Raw genomic sequence first — 18,002 nt, forward strand, 5'->3', positions numbered from 1 at the left:
GGACTGCAGGGGAGGTGATAAGAGGGGACCCTCATCCAGGAAAATTGGAACCCCCCTCCAGCTAAAGAAGACCCCAGCTGGCAGGACCATAGGGGGCTAATAAGAAGGGACCCCATTCAGAAATATAGAAACCCCACTCCAGTTAAAGAAGACCCAAGCTGGGAGAACTTCAGGGGATTATAAGAGGGGACCTCGCTCCAGTTAAATAAGACCCCCAGCTAAGAGGGCCTTGCCATCCCCCTCTGGAGAAGATGAATGATGTGTAGTGAGTAAAGATATCCAGAGCTATACACACACAGCAGCTCTGGTCACGGTGGGGAGGTTCAGAGTAGCAGAGAGAAGGAAGAAGAAATCCTGCACAGTTCCACTGTCTGTGAGTGAGGTTACTCTCACCGCTGCTTCTGATGCTTGCTGTGTTCTCCACACTGTCAAAACCACCCTCCCATCCTTCACTATACCAGGACAGCCAATCCGATCCCAGGCTCTGCACAAAGGGGAGGCCAGAGGATCTAAAGTGGATATTATTATAGTAAATATAACTTAAAACACTGGAAGCCGACAGGAGGGGAGAGGAGGAGAGGAGGATTGATGCTGCCACTGATGTGTCTGGGTGTCAGGCAGACTAAAGCCCCCCCCCCCCCCCCCCCCGGCACAGGATTCAAAACCTGGACTGTACAGGTGAATCCTGGACAGGTGGCAACCCTAGTTGCCCCCATGATAATTGGTGATTTGATGGCTAGTTCATATTCAAAATATTGAATATTCAAAAAGCAGCAGGCGAGGTGCAGAAGACACAGATTATCAGATAGCATAAAGTAGAAGCAGAGAGCTCCTTGTACTTCAGGTCCACAGGTGCAGTTTATTGCAGTGTGTTCTGATTGGTGATGAGAAACATTTCCAGAAAACCTTGGGAGATTTTGGCTAAATGCACTGGTGTCATTGTGGAGGGCAATGGGCTTTAAAAGACAAGCTCATTTCAGCTATGATGGATCTGCCCTTGTACCAACAAGAGTTACTCATCAGAACACTATAAAGACTATATATAAAAAATACTCAATGAAAAAAATTAAACTACAGAAAATTCCATTCTCTCTCAAAAAAAAACAGCTGTTAAATAAAGTAAAAAAATAAATAAAAATTCAAACACATTTCACATAAGTAGTTCAGTGAAGGAAATTGATAGGTTCAACTTCCCCAGCATTTGCCAGACTGCAAAACCAGTAATTTCACAGAAACATCAATCCCACCTAAATCATTCAGCACATCGCTAATTGTGATATATCTTGAATACCTGTAATATTCCAGTCCAAACTAGGACACACAGTCTCCTGCCTGGAAATACTAACAGACTTGTTTTGTAATACAGTTAACAAAATAGTGAATTAAATTCTTCAGCATCTCCTCAATTACTATAATGCTTACATTTTTAGACACCGGCACTATAAATTAATAAATAAATAACTGTTTGTTTTAGATATATAACTATTACTCTATATTTTAAATATGCTTTATACTGTATAAGTCATTGTCGTTTTCAGTGCAATTCCTTTTATTTTTACTGGGTCAGTGAGTTTTTCAAATATCCCTTGGCATAATACCTAGGTGTTAAAACAATGTATTTTAGCACTCTGAAAGGCAATAAAATTCTTGAAGATTAGAAACTGCATTATTTTTACAAATAGGCATTGAGCTGGGGGATGTGTGCATGCTGCCATTTCAGAATGATTTTATTCCTCACAAAACTCTAGGGCAAAGCTTGGAAAAATCTCTGAAATGCTTGTTACAAGCCATTGCACCTGAAGCGATCTATAAAATTCCCCAAAAACTGTAAAAATGCCTAAAAAATAATGGAACATTCTTTGTTGTTGGCGTAAAATGAAGGATGGATGGCCGCACTCCAAACCACACAGGTTGTCTTTATTTAAACGAACAGCAAAAACATACCGGATCACAGCAACAGAAACAGGAGGATAACCGACGTTTCGCACTGACTTAGTGCTTATTCATGGCATAAATAAGCACTAAGTCAGTGCGAAACGTCGGTTATCCTCCTGTTTCTGTTGCTGTGATCCGGTATGTTTTTGCTGTTCGTTTAAATAAAGACAACCTGTTTGGTTTGGAGTGCGGCCATCCATCCTTCATTTTACGCCAATGCTTGCCTAGTGCACTGCCAGCACCCTTGGAATTCTACACCTGTGTATGACCCTATAGCAGACCCACCTTGAGCGGTGATTTTCCTTCTTCTATTCTTTGTTGTTGATTTGAATGAAGTTACATAAACAAAAGACCTGGCACGTCTTGTTGTGCAAACTGTCATTGCTCTCACATGGGAATTCAGGCCATACCTTACTGTCCCCCAATGCCATAAAGTCAAATACCTATTTAAATAATGACACATTACAACTTATTGGCCAAAAATTGGCCATGGCACGTTTATTGGTGTATTCAAATCAATAAATAATAACACCTTGATCATTTTATTCATAACTTTCAAACAATAAAAACTTATATAAAACAGATCAGTCTTAAAGGACTCGAGCATACAAAAATATTTATATCCAAAGTCCCCACACGCCGGGTTTGATATCTCAAGCCCGGGCCTACCCCACAACCACAGGCCAATTCAATGCTGCTTTGCAACCCTACATTAAAGATATCTACTCCTACTTTTGGCAGATGGATGCCATCTGATCTATACAATCCAGCAAAACCACCCTCAAAATGTCTATGTCTGTAAGAAAAACTGCCAAAGCGTGGCATGAACTTTTCTATTTGATTTATTTAGACACCGCCTAATTTTTCCAAAATGTTTTAATTGGGCATCCTGCAGCCATATGAGCTGAGGAACTATTTCTGAAAAAATTATTGTGGTATTCGAGGATGCTAACTTGAATAAATGTAGGTCACGTTTCATCATAAACATAAGATCCTGTGTTCTTATTTTCCCAACATCGTTACCCCCTAGATGAACGATTAATACATTGGGGGCCGGCCATAACTCAAGCAACCTGGAGAGATAGAAACACAAATTAGACTATTGAAGACCTCTAATTCCTTTCCAGCATATCTGGAATTTTCCAGGATCCAGAGACAAATTGGATGTATAGCAGGTCTTTACAGCTCTTTTATTTGCCCAGTACACAAAAGAGTGACCCAGGATCCAAATATATATTCTAGTGCCTAAAATTAAAGCGATAGATCAGGTCTGATATGAATTTGAAAACGTTGCGATTCCCATCTTACCAACCTTTTGATTATTGCATCATCCAAGTCCATCTTAGCGTCCTCCGTTGCAGCATCAATCTTCATGCATGCTTTTAGAATGAAATTTAACTGATACCTGGTGAGAGGGGATCCATCTGAATGAATCAGAAAGACTCCCTCACCAACTGCCCTAACTGCCTGATACAGTAGCATAGAGAGATCCACATACCCTTACCTGTCCTGTCTGTTTTTGAAACCGGGATAAACAATTGTATCCCTGTCTCAGAAACAATAACATGTTGTTTCAGTAAAAAAAGGGAAAAAAAGGAAATAAATGTAGCGCCAACACTATAAAGAAAAAAAGAAACCACTGAATGGTTATGAGGATGTGACCTCTATAGTGAGAATAGTATTAAGAAAACAAAATCTTATAGATTAATCTTAATAAATACCAGAGCTAGATTTAACTCTGAGTGCTAAAATATACTTATGTGGCATATAAAAGCATACAAAAGAAAATTCTTATGTAATAAATGATTGTAAGTGTAAATAAACACAAAAAACACAAATAAACGTTCTGAAAAATCAGAAGGGGGGGGGAGGGGGAAGGGAAAAAATTGAAGCACTTCCAAAGCTTCCCCAGAAAACTGATAGTCACTTCAGTTCAAAAAGAACGCCTCTTCTATAACAATGGAGAATCCTTTCCCTCAGAAAATGCACATCTTCAATTCCTTGGCATATAAAAGTTAAGGTACCCTTACCAGCTTTCGTTGACCCACAGCTCACCGTATGGTGGGTAGGTCCTCAAGGCTTATATATGCTGGCCGTCCTTCAGTTGCACCAATGGGTGGATGGATATCCCAATTCCGATGTTCCGGATGGATCCCAGGAGGAAAGTAGGTAACAGCAGCCAAAGGAACGTCACATAAGATGATAAGGAGGAGGAACTCCCGATTTCATAGGTGATATGAGAAAAGAGGGAAAAAAACACCTCCTCATAGTGTAGAAATTTATTTAAAATTCTTGATCAAAGAATGTTTATAACAAAAGCAAGGAGATAGTCCAAATCTCATAAAAATGAAGTACACAGCAAGAAAATCGTCCACAGTTTAAAAAAGTAAAATTGTAAAAAGACCCAAACGATAAAGACACTCGTTCACCACGGCACATCAAAAGGAAAAATCCACAGCAGGCAGATAACATGAACTGGCACAGTATTGGTAATATGGATCAGACTTTTAACCGACCGGTTTCGTCTCCACAGACATCAACAGGGTTATAGAGCTGACCCACACATCCACCTGCGCCTATATATAGCTATATGATTAGCTTACCTGTGATCTACACCTGACACTCTGTTCCCCTCGGGCGTGCGTTTCACTCACTGCTATTTCCTCTTCCTGCGTTCCAAACACCGGAAGTGGAACAAGAACGCGGCCGAGGATACCAATCGCAGTGCTGCGATGTATGACGTCATCTCCTCCCGTCCCACATGGCAACCTCTGTCCAATGTGAGGATGCGGGACAAGGGAATTGTTCCGCCCCCACCTGACAGCGAATCAGGGTCACAGACTAAACATCCATGAAACAACTCGCTGAGGGGGCTGGCGGTGATGCTCGCATAGTCAATTGGCCACGACGGTATGCGTGTCAGCTGACGTCGGGCGTGATGACGTATGCGTTCCATCTAACGCATCCCAGGGGAATCATTGATGAATGAGAGGCATGAGCTACAACTATAGACCTCTATAGTGAAAACGATTCTTAAGCAATAAATATAATGCATAAGGTCCCCGGGATAGTGTATACAGATTGATCACAGGTAATATGCATCCCAAATAAATTGGTTAATACAAGCAATCATATTTGTATTAGATGTATGGTAATTTGTCATAAACATCCACTATATATAAAAAATATAATAAATAAACACAAAGAGGGAGATAATAATGTATACTAATAAATAACCAGGATGGAGATTCATGATTGATTTATGAATGAGTTCACGTCCCACTCCACGTTAAGGCCGTGGGGCGTATAACTCTTTAGCTGGTATATCCAGTATACCTCTAACTTAGATACACCACGCGTACCTGGTTCACCTCTCCAATGAGGTACAAAGTGGTCTATAATTTGGAACAAAGTTCCCTCGACCTTCTTATTGTGGTGTTCCAAGTAATGTCTTGGCACAGTGTGTTTAGGGTACCCCGCCAAAATCTTGGCAATATGTTCACCTGCCCTTGTGGAAAAGTTCCGTATGGTACGCCCCACGTACTGTTTTCCACAAGGGCAGGTGAGAAGGTAGACAACATACCGAGTAGCACATGTTGAAAATTGTTTAATGGGGAATTCAACCCCTGTAACAGTGGATCTAAAATTAATAGATTTCTTCTTGGTAATGTTGTATGTACACACCTTACACCTCCTGCATGGGTGATAACCCTTAGAGAGAGGGAAAAAAATGGGTTTGACTGGGGGGTCTGGAACATTTGGCGCGATCTGATTTCTCATTGACATTGCCCCTCGGTATATTACAGATGCACTATTAGGCAGAGTAGGTCCTAAGGTGGGATCGCTCCTTAATACGTTCCAATGTTTTTGGATGATTGACCTAATCTGCCTATATTGCATAGAAAATGCAGTGAAAAAAGAGTTCCTAAACCTACTATCCTGTACCGTTTTGACTTTCTCTCGTGTCAGGGTGGCCCTATCAATCATTGAAATTCTTTCAATTTCATCCTGGATAAGATTCTCTGAGTATCCTTTATCTACAAAGCGATTCTTGAGAATCTTTGCTTGTTCTTTAAAGTCTGCCACATCAGAGCAATTCCGTCTAATCCGCAGAATTTGACTGCGTGGAACAGACTTCAGCCAGGAGGGGTGATGACAACTGTCAACTGGGATAAACCCGTTACGGTCGGTTTGTTTAAAGTGGGTTTTGGTTCGTAAACTGTTATTTTGTACAAAAATTTCAAGATCCAAAAAATTTATTTTAGAAGTGCTAGCCTCATATGTTAAGTTGATTCCAACCTGATTATCATTAAGATGACTCATGAAGGACTCCAACGACCCTAGGTCACCACGCCATAAGAGGAGGATGTCATCTATGTACCGCGCCCAGAGAACTATCTCCGGTCGGGCGGCAACACAGACGACATCCTCCTCCCACTTGGCCATAAAAATGTTTGCGAGACTGGGGGCAAATTTAGCCCCCATCGCAACTCCCTTGTGTTGTAAATAAAAATCCCCCGCATGCCAAAAATAATTATGCGTAGTCGCAAATCTGAGGAGATCCATTATAAACAATCTTTGCAGAATAGGGAGATCAGATGACCTATTGAGAAAACATTCCACCGCTTGGAAGCCTAAGTGATGGGCTATACTGGTGTAGAGTGAAGCCACATCAGCTGTGACAAGAATAATGTCACTAGTGTATATCACTTCCTCAAGTTTGGCAATAGTGTGCCTGGTGTCCTTGAGGTAGGAGGGAATGTTTTTCACTATGGGTTGGAGATAGAAATCAATGTATTTCCCCAATCTGGAGGTGACAGAGTTAATACCACTGATGATTGGTCTTCCTGGGGGACATGTGCTATGTTTGTGAATTTTTGGCAAGTAGTATATAACAGGGATACGTGGTACCCTAGGTATCAAGAAGCATCGTTCCTTGTTGTTAAGGATGCCTCTCTGTACTCCCTTCTCCACCAATTTCTTTAAGGAGTGGGTATAGCTGCTGGTAGGATTAGATGGTAACCTAACATAGGTCACATCATCCTCCAGTAGTCTTGACATCTCTGCGTTATAGGCAGATTTGTCAAGAACTACTATGCCCCCACCCTTATCAGCAGGGCGTATAACAAGGTCCTTTCTCTCACATAGGGATTTCAAGCCATTCTTAATATTGGGATCAGAATAAAACCTTTTTAAAGGTAATTCTTCTAGGTCCTTCAAAACCAGGTCTTTAAAGACTTTGATACTCGGTGCCAAAGGACAGGGAGGGTTAAAAAGGGAAGGGTTCGATAGACCCGTATGTTTAACACCCGTTGTGTCCTCCGCAAGGTTTGGTCTAGTTGGATTGGAAATGAAGTATCTTTGGATACTCAATTTTCTCGTAAATTTTTGTACAGCTATAAAGGTCTGAAATTTGTTAAGTCCCTTCGGAGGAACAAACTTCAGGCCTTTATCTAGAACTATTCTTTCAGCATCATTAAAGGTAGAGGTGCTTAAATTAAACACCCCAGTACCTGTTATGTTCTCGGCCTTTTTCTTCCGGGCGCGCCGCCCCCCTCTCGACCCCCGTTTGGTTCTCCCCCTTTGGGATGGTTGCCCTGTCCCTTGTGAAAATCCCCCGATTGGGTGTAATTAGGTTGAACCTGATTATAATTGTAGGGTGGTCTATCAAAATGATCCTCCTCTCTTTCTAAATATCCATAATAGGGGTCATAATGTCTGGGTGGGTAGTCCTTCCTAGGTGTGTATGGTCCACCCCCACCCTTGCCCGGTGTTCCATATCCCCTTGGAGGGTGATAATAGGATTCATTCCTTCTCCGAGGTGAATGATCATTAATATGATGTTCACGGGATGGGTCTCTTGAGCGGTGTGAACCCCTTCTCGGGCCTTTGCCTTTCCCCTTAGTCCTTGGGGGAGGACCCCCTTGGGACTGATTAGGGGTTCGAGGACCGGAATAATAACTATAACCAATATCTCTATTGGGGGGACCCGATGAGGGTATAGACTGAGAAAAAGTGAGAACTTTAGCCTCATTCGTAGATGGTTGGGAAACATCCATTTCCACACTTGAGGGGCCTATACCCACCCCAGTGTTCTCCTTATTCTGCCAACTAAAAATCGAATGGGATCCGTAATCAGCAGAATCTCTCGTGTATTTTTTCTGTTTTTTATGTTTCTGTTCCCGCTCCTCTTTCTCCAGATGAATTTTCAAACTGGCAGATAAGGTGATGTACTCCGTGGTGGTTTTAAAGGGAATAAGTTTCTCCTTAATTTCTTTGATTTCTCTATCTAAATTGGACAGTCGGGTCTTTTTCCTGTCGATTAAAAAATTTAAAAGGGATACCCCTTTAAGGTTAAAAAACTGGTACCAGGACTCAAGATCGGGATCTCCCTGTTGGGGGTGTACATCCCATCTTAACCCTCTAGGGACCATGTTCTCCTTAACGTATTGCTCCAGGAACGCCATGTCCCATTGGAGGTGGAGTTCCGAAGTCATTATGTTCTTAAGTCTCATAAAGAGACCACCCGTTTCTGAGTCTGTTTTCAGAACAGTGAATACACCTTCAGTGTTAAGAGTGCGACTAGTACGATAGTCGAACACATCCATTGTTGTATGGCAGCAATATATAAAAATCCAAGTGCAAAAAAGTATATATATAAAATTATATTGCGCTAAACAAATCTAAGTGTATATATAGTGTGAATAGGCAGCCAACATACCAGTGGATAAGTGTAAACAGAAAAAAAGGAAATAAATGTAGCGCCAACACTATAAAGAAAAAAAGAAACCACTGAATGGTTATGAGGATGTGACCTCTATAGTGAGAATAGTATTAAGAAAACAAAATCTTATAGATTAATCTTAATAAATACCAGAGCTAGATTTAACTCTGAGTGCTAAAATATACTTATGTGGCATATAAAAGCATACAAAAGAAAATTCTTATGTAATAAATGATTGTAAGTGTAAATAAACACAAAAAACACAAATAAACGTTCTGAAAAATCAGAAGGGGGGGGAGGGGGAAGGGAAAAAATTGAAGCACTTCCAAAGCTTCCCCAGAAAACTGATAGTCACTTCAGTTCAAAAAGAACGCCTCTTCTATAACAATGGAGAATCCTTTCCCTCAGAAAATGCACATCTTCAATTCCTTGGCATATAAAAGTTAAGGTACCCTTACCAGCTTTCGTTGACCCACAGCTCACCGTATGGTGGGTAGGTCCTCAAGGCTTATATATGCTGGCCGTCCTTCAGTTGCACCAATGGGTGGATGGATATCCCAATTCCGATGTTCCGGATGGATCCCAGGAGGAAAGTAGGTAACAGCAGCCAAAGGAACGTCACATAAGATGATAAGGAGGAGGAACTCCCGATTTCATAGGTGATATGAGAAAAGAGGGAAAAAACACCTCCTCATAGTGTAGAAATTTATTTAAAATTCTTGATCAAAGAATGTTTATAACAAAAGCAAGGAGATAGTCCAAATCTCATAAAAATGAAGTACACAGCAAGAAAATCGTCCACAGTTTAAAAAAGTAAAATTGTAAAAAGACCCAAACGATAAAGACACTCGTTCACCACGGCACATCAAAAGGAAAAATCCACAGCAGGCAGATAACATGAACTGGCACAGTATTGGTAATATGGATCAGACTTTTAACCGACCGGTTTCGTCTCCACAGACATCAACAGGGTTATAGAGCTGACCCACACATCCACCTGCGCCTATATATAGCTATATGATTAGCTTACCTGTGATCTACACCTGACACTCTGTTCCCCTCGGGCGTGCGTTTCACTCACTGCTATTTCCTCTTCCTGCGTTCCAAACACCGGAAGTGGAACAAGAACGCGGCCGAGGATACCAATCGCAGTGCTGCGATGTATGACGTCATCTCCTCCCGTCCCACATGGCAACCTCTGTCCAATGTGAGGATGCGGGACAAGGGAATTGTTCCGCCCCCACCTGACAGCGAATCAGGGTCACAGACTAAACATCCATGAAACAACTCGCTGAGGGGGCTGGCGGTGATGCTCGCATAGTCAATTGGCCACGACGGTATGCGTGTCAGCTGACGTCGGGCGTGATGACGTATGCGTTCCATCTAACGCATCCCAGGGGAATCATTGATGAATGAGAGGCATGAGCTACAACTATAGACCTCTATAGTGAAAACGATTCTTAAGCAATAAATATAATGCATAAGGTCCCCGGGATAGTGTATACAGATTGATCACAGGTAATATGCATCCCAAATAAATTGGTTAATACAAGCAATCATATTTGTATTAGATGTATGGTAATTTGTCATAAACATCCACTATATATAAAAAATATAATAAATAAACACAAAGAGGGAGATAATAATGTATACTAATAAATAACCAGGATGGAGATTCATGATTGATTTATGAATGAGTTCACGTCCCACTCCACGTTAAGGCCGTGGGGCGTATAACTCTTTAGCTGGTATATCCAGTATACCTCTAACTTAGATACACCACGCGTACCTGGTTCACCTCTCCAATGAGGTACAAAGTGGTCTATAATTTGGAACAAAGTTCCCTCGACCTTCTTATTGTGGTGTTCCAAGTAATGTCTTGGCACAGTGTGTTTAGGGTACCCCGCCAAAATCTTGGCAATATGTTCACCTGCCCTTGTGGAAAAGTTCCGTATGGTACGCCCCACGTACTGTTTTCCACAAGGGCAGGTGAGAAGGTAGACAACATACCGAGTAGCACATGTTGAAAATTGTTTAATGGGGAATTCAACCCCTGTAACAGTGGATCTAAAATTAATAGATTTCTTCTTGGTAATGTTGTATGTACACACCTTACACCTCCTGCATGGGTGATAACCCTTAGAGAGAGGGAAAAAAATGGGTTTGACTGGGGGGTCTGGAACATTTGGCGCGATCTGATTTCTCATTGACATTGCCCCTCGGTATATTACAGATGCACTATTAGGCAGAGTAGGTCCTAAGGTGGGATCGCTCCTTAATACGTTCCAATGTTTTTGGATGATTGACCTAATCTGCCTATATTGCATAGAAAATGCAGTGAAAAAAGAGTTCCTAAACCTACTATCCTGTACCGTTTTGACTTTCTCTCGTGTCAGGGTGGCCCTATCAATCATTGAAATTCTTTCAATTTCATCCTGGATAAGATTCTCTGAGTATCCTTTATCTACAAAGCGATTCTTGAGAATCTTTGCTTGTTCTTTAAAGTCTGCCACATCAGAGCAATTCCGTCTAATCCGCAGAATTTGACTGCGTGGAACAGACTTCAGCCAGGAGGGGTGATGACAACTGTCAACTGGGATAAACCCGTTACGGTCGGTTTGTTTAAAGTGGGTTTTGGTTCGTAAACTGTTATTTTGTACAAAAATTTCAAGATCCAAAAAATTTATTTTAGAAGTGCTAGCCTCATATGTTAAGTTGATTCCAACCTGATTATCATTAAGATGACTCATGAAGGACTCCAACGACCCTAGGTCACCACGCCATAAGAGGAGGATGTCATCTATGTACCGCGCCCAGAGAACTATCTCCGGTCGGGCGGCAACACAGACGACATCCTCCTCCCACTTGGCCATAAAAATGTTTGCGAGACTGGGGGCAAATTTAGCCCCCATCGCAACTCCCTTGTGTTGTAAATAAAAATCCCCCGCATGCCAAAAATAATTATGCGTAGTCGCAAATCTGAGGAGATCCATTATAAACAATCTTTGCAGAATAGGGAGATCAGATGACCTATTGAGAAAACATTCCACCGCTTGGAAGCCTAAGTGATGGGCTATACTGGTGTAGAGTGAAGCCACATCAGCTGTGACAAGAATAATGTCACTAGTGTATATCACTTCCTCAAGTTTGGCAATAGTGTGCCTGGTGTCCTTGAGGTAGGAGGGAATGTTTTTCACTATGGGTTGGAGATAGAAATCAATGTATTTCCCCAATCTGGAGGTGACAGAGTTAATACCACTGATGATTGGTCTTCCTGGGGGACATGTGCTATGTTTGTGAATTTTTGGCAAGTAGTATATAACAGGGATACGTGGTACCCTAGGTATCAAGAAGCATCGTTCCTTGTTGTTAAGGATGCCTCTCTGTACTCCCTTCTCCACCAATTTCTTTAAGGAGTGGGTATAGCTGCTGGTAGGATTAGATGGTAACCTAACATAGGTCACATCATCCTCCAGTAGTCTTGACATCTCTGCGTTATAGGCAGATTTGTCAAGAACTACTATGCCCCCACCCTTATCAGCAGGGCGTATAACAAGGTCCTTTCTCTCACATAGGGATTTCAAGCCATTCTTAATATTGGGATCAGAATAAAACCTTTTTAAAGGTAATTCTTCTAGGTCCTTCAAAACCAGGTCTTTAAAGACTTTGATACTCGGTGCCAAAGGACAGGGAGGGTTAAAAAGGGAAGGGTTCGATAGACCCGTATGTTTAACACCCGTTGTGTCCTCCGCAAGGTTTGGTCTAGTTGGATTGGAAATGAAGTATCTTTGGATACTCAATTTTCTCGTAAATTTTTGTACGTCTATAAAGGTCTGAAATTTGTTAAGTCCCTTCGGAGGAACAAACTTCAGGCCTTTATCTAGAACTATTCTTTCAGCATCATTAAAGGTAGAGGTGCTTAAATTAAACACCCCAGTACCTGTTATGTTCTCGGCCTTTTTCTTCCGGGCGCGCCGCCCCCCTCTCGACCCCCGTTTGGTTCTCCCCCTTTGGGATGGTTGCCCTGTCCCTTGTGAAAATCCCCCGATTGGGTGTAATTAGGTTGAACCTGATTATAATTGTAGGGTGGTCTATCAAAATGATCCTCCTCTCTTTCTAAATATCCATAATAGGGGTCATAATGTCTGGGTGGGTAGTCCTTCCTAGGTGTGTATGGTCCACCCCCACCCTTGCCCGGTGTTCCATATCCCCTTGGAGGGTGATAATAGGATTCATTCCTTCTCCGAGGTGAATGATCATTAATATGATGTTCACGGGATGGGTCTCTTGAGCGGTGTGAACCCCTTCTCGGGCCTTTGCCTTTCCCCTTAGTCCTTGGGGGAGGACCCCCTTGGGACTGATTAGGGGTTCGAGGACCGGAATAATAACTATAACCAATATCTCTATTGGGGGGACCCGATGAGGGTATAGACTGAGAAAAAGTGAGAACTTTAGCCTCATTCGTAGATGGTTGGGAAACATCCATTTCCACACTTGAGGGGCCTATACCCACCCCAGTGTTCTCCTTATTCTGCCAACTAAAAATCGAATGGGATCCGTAATCAGCAGAATCTCTCGTGTATTTTTTCTGTTTTTTATGTTTCTGTTCCCGCTCCTCTTTCTCCAGATGAATTTTCAAACTGGCAGATAAGGTGATGTACTCCGTGGTGGTTTTAAAGGGAATAAGTTTCTCCTTAATTTCTTTGATTTCTCTATCTAAATTGGACAGTCGGGTCTTTTTCCTGTCGATTAAAAAATTTAAAAGGGATACCCCTTTAAGGTTAAAAAACTGGTACCAGGACTCAAGATCGGGATCTCCCTGTTGGGGGTGTACATCCCATCTTAACCCTCTAGGGACCATGTTCTCCTTAACGTATTGCTCCAGGAACGCCATGTCCCATTGGAGGTGGAGTTCCGAAGTCATTATGTTCTTAAGTCTCATAAAGAGACCACCCGTTTCTGAGTCTGTTTTCAGAACAGTGAATACACCTTCAGTGTTAAGAGTGCGACTAGTACGATAGTCGAACACATCCATTGTTGTATGGCAGCAATATATAAAAATCCAAGTGCAAAAAAGTATATATATAAAATTATATTGCGCTAAACAAATCTAAGTGTATATATAGTGTGAATAGGCAGCCAACATACCAGTGGATAAGTGTAAACAGAAAAAAAGGAAATAAATGTAGCGCCAACACTATAAAGAAAAAAAGAAACCACTGAATGGTTATGAGGATGTGACCTCTATAGTGAGAATAGTATTAAGAAAACAAAATCTTATAGATTAATCTTAATAAATACCAGAGCTAGATTTAACTCTGAGTGCTAAAATATACTTATGTGGCATATAAAAGCATACAAAAGAAAATTCTTATGTAATAAATGATTGTAAGTGTAAATAAACACAAAAAACACAAATAAACGTTCTGAAAAATCAGAAGGGGGGGGGGAGGGGGAAGGGAAAAAATTGAAGCACTTCCAAAGCTTCCCCAGAAAACTGATAGTCACTTCAGTTCAAAAAGAACGCCTCTTCTATAACAATGGAGAATCCTTTCCCTCAGAAAATGCACATCTTCAATTCCTTGGCATATAAAAGTTAAGGTACCCTTACCAGCTTTCGTTGACCCACAGCTCACCGTATGGTGGGTAGGTCCTCAAGGCTTATATATGCTGGCCGTCCTTCAGTTGCACCAATGGGTGGATGGATATCCCAATTCCGATGTTCCGGATGGATCCCAGGAGGAAAGTAGGTAACAGCAGCCAAAGGAACGTCACATAAGATGATAAGGAGGAGGAACTCCCGATTTCATAGGTGATATGAGAAAAGAGGGAAAAAACACCTCCTCATAGTGTAGAAATTTATTTAAAATTCTTGATCAAAGAATGTTTATAACAAAAGCAAGGAGATAGTCCAAATCTCATAAAAATGAAGTACACAGCAAGAAAATCGTCCACAGTTTAAAAAAGTAAAATTGTAAAAAGACCCAAACGATAAAGACACTCGTTCACCACGGCACATCAAAAGGAAAAATCCACAGCAGGCAGATAACATGAACTGGCACAGTATTGGTAATATGGATCAGACTTTTAACCGACCGGTTTCGTCTCCACAGACATCAACAGGGTTATAGAGCTGACCCACACATCCACCTGCGCCTATATATAGCTATATGATTAGCTTACCTGTGATCTACACCTGACACTCTGTTCCCCTCGGGCGTGCGTTTCACTCACTGCTATTTCCTCTTCCTGCGTTCCAAACACCGGAAGTGGAACAAGAACGCGGCCGAGGATACCAATCGCAGTGCTGCGATGTATGACGTCATCTCCTCCCGTCCCACATGGCAACCTCTGTCCAATGTGAGGATGCGGGACAAGGGAATTGTTCCGCCCCCACCTGACAGCGAATCAGGGTCACAGACTAAACATCCATGAAACAACTCGCTGAGGGGGCTGGCGGTGATGCTCGCATAGTCAATTGGCCACGACGGTATGCGTGTCAGCTGACGTCGGGCGTGATGACGTATGCGTTCCATCTAACGCATCCCAGGGGAATCATTGATGAATGAGAGGCATGAGCTACAACTATAGACCTCTATAGTGAAAACGATTCTTAAGCAATAAATATAATGCATAAGGTCCCCGGGATAGTGTATACAGATTGATCACAGGTAATATGCATCCCAAATAAATTGGTTAATACAAGCAATCATATTTGTATTAGATGTATGGTAATTTGTCATAAACATCCACTATATATAAAAAATATAATAAATAAACACAAAGAGGGAGATAATAATGTATACTAATAAATAACCAGGATGGAGATTCATGATTGATTTATGAATGAGTTCACGTCCCACTCCACGTTAAGGCCGTGGGGCGTATAACTCTTTAGCTGGTATATCCAGTATACCTCTAACTTAGATACACCACGCGTACCTGGTTCACCTCTCCAATGAGGTACAAAGTGGTCTATAATTTGGAACAAAGTTCCCTCGACCTTCTTATTGTGGTGTTCCAAGTAATGTCTTGGCACAGTGTGTTTAGGGTACCCCGCCAAAATCTTGGCAATATGTTCACCTGCCCTTGTGGAAAAGTTCCGTATGGTACGCCCCACGTACTGTTTTCCACAAGGGCAGGTGAGAAGGTAGACAACATACCGAGTAGCACATGTTGAAAATTGTTTAATGGGGAATTCAACCCCTGTAACAGTGGATCTAAAATTAATAGATTTCTTCTTGGTAATGTTGTATGTACACACCTTACACCTCCTGCATGGGTGATAACCCTTAGAGAGAGGGAAAAAAATGGGTTTGACTGGGGGGTCTGGAACATTTGGCGCGATCTGATTTCTCATTGACATTGCCCCTCGGTATATTACAGATGCACTATTAGGCAGAGTAGGTCCTAAGGTGGGATCGCTCCTTAATACGTTCCAATGTTTTTGGATGATTGACCTAATCTGCCTATATTGCATAGAAAATGCAGTGAAAAAAGAGTTCCTAAACCTACTATCCTGTACCGTTTTGACTTTCTCTCGTGTCAGGGTGGCCCTATCAATCATTGAAATTCTTTCAATTTCATCCTGGATAAGATTCTCTGAGTATCCTTTATCTACAAAGCGATTCTTGAGAATCTTTGCTTGTTCTTTAAAGTCTGCCACATCAGAGCAATTCCGTCTAATCCGCAGAATTTGACTGCGTGGAACAGACTTCAGCCAGGAGGGGTGATGACAACTGTCAACTGGGATAAACCCGTTACGGTCGGTTTGTTTAAAGTGGGTTTTGGTTCGTAAACTGTTATTTTGTACAAAAATTTCAAGATCCAAAAAATTTATTTTAGAAGTGCTAGCCTCATATGTTAAGTTGATTCCAACCTGATTATCATTAAGATGACTCATGAAGGACTCCAACGACCCTAGGTCACCACGCCATAAGAGGAGGATGTCATCTATGTACCGCGCCCAGAGAACTATCTCCGGTCGGGCGGCAACACAGACGACATCCTCCTCCCACTTGGCCATAAAAATGTTTGCGAGACTGGGGGCAAATTTAGCCCCCATCGCAACTCCCTTGTGTTGTAAATAAAAATCCCCCGCATGCCAAAAATAATTATGCGTAGTCGCAAATCTGAGGAGATCCATTATAAACAATCTTTGCAGAATAGGGAGATCAGATGACCTATTGAGAAAACATTCCACCGCTTGGAAGCCTAAGTGATGGGCTATACTGGTGTAGAGTGAAGCCACATCAGCTGTGACAAGAATAATGTCACTAGTGTATATCACTTCCTCAAGTTTGGCAATAGTGTGCCTGGTGTCCTTGAGGTAGGAGGGAATGTTTTTCACTATGGGTTGGAGATAGAAATCAATGTATTTCCCCAATCTGGAGGTGACAGAGTTAATACCACTGATGATTGGTCTTCCTGGGGGACATGTGCTATGTTTGTGAATTTTTGGCAAGTAGTATATAACAGGGATACGTGGTACCCTAGGTATCAAGAAGCATCGTTCCTTGTTGTTAAGGATGCCTCTCTGTACTCCCTTCTCCACCAATTTCTTTAAGGAGTGGGTATAGCTGCTGGTAGGATTAGATGGTAACCTAACATAGGTCACATCATCCTCCAGTAGTCTTGACATCTCTGCGTTATAGGCAGATTTGTCAAGAACTACTATGCCCCCACCCTTATCAGCAGGGCGTATAACAAGGTCCTTTCTCTCACATAGGGATTTCAAGCCATTCTTAATATTGGGATCAGAATAAAACCTTTTTAAAGGTAATTCTTCTAGGTCCTTCAAAACCAGGTCTTTAAAGACTTTGATACTCGGTGCCAAAGGACAGGGAGGGTTAAAAAGGGAAGGGTTCGATAGACCCGTATGTTTAACACCCGTTGTGTCCTCCGCAAGGTTTGGTCTAGTTGGATTGGAAATGAAGTATCTTTGGATACTCAATTTTCTCGTAAATTTTTGTACGTCTATAAAGGTCTGAAATTTGTTAAGTCCCTTCGGAGGAACAAACTTCAGGCCTTTATCTAGAACTATTCTTTCAGCATCATTAAAGGTAGAGGTGCTTAAATTAAACACCCCAGTACCTGTTATGTTCTCGGCCTTTTTCTTCCGGGCGCGCCGCCCCCCTCTCGACCCCCGTTTGGTTCTCCCCCTTTGGGATGGTTGCCCTGTCCCTTGTGAAAATCCCCCGATTGGGTGTAATTAGGTTGAACCTGATTATAATTGTAGGGTGGTCTATCAAAATGATCCTCCTCTCTTTCTAAATATCCATAATAGGGGTCATAATGTCTGGGTGGGTAGTCCTTCCTAGGTGTGTATGGTCCACCCCCACCC

Source organism: Rana temporaria, chromosome 5, assembly GCF_905171775.1.
Source record: "Rana temporaria chromosome 5, aRanTem1.1, whole genome shotgun sequence".
Classification (NCBI taxonomy): domain Eukaryota; kingdom Metazoa; phylum Chordata; class Amphibia; order Anura; family Ranidae; genus Rana; species Rana temporaria.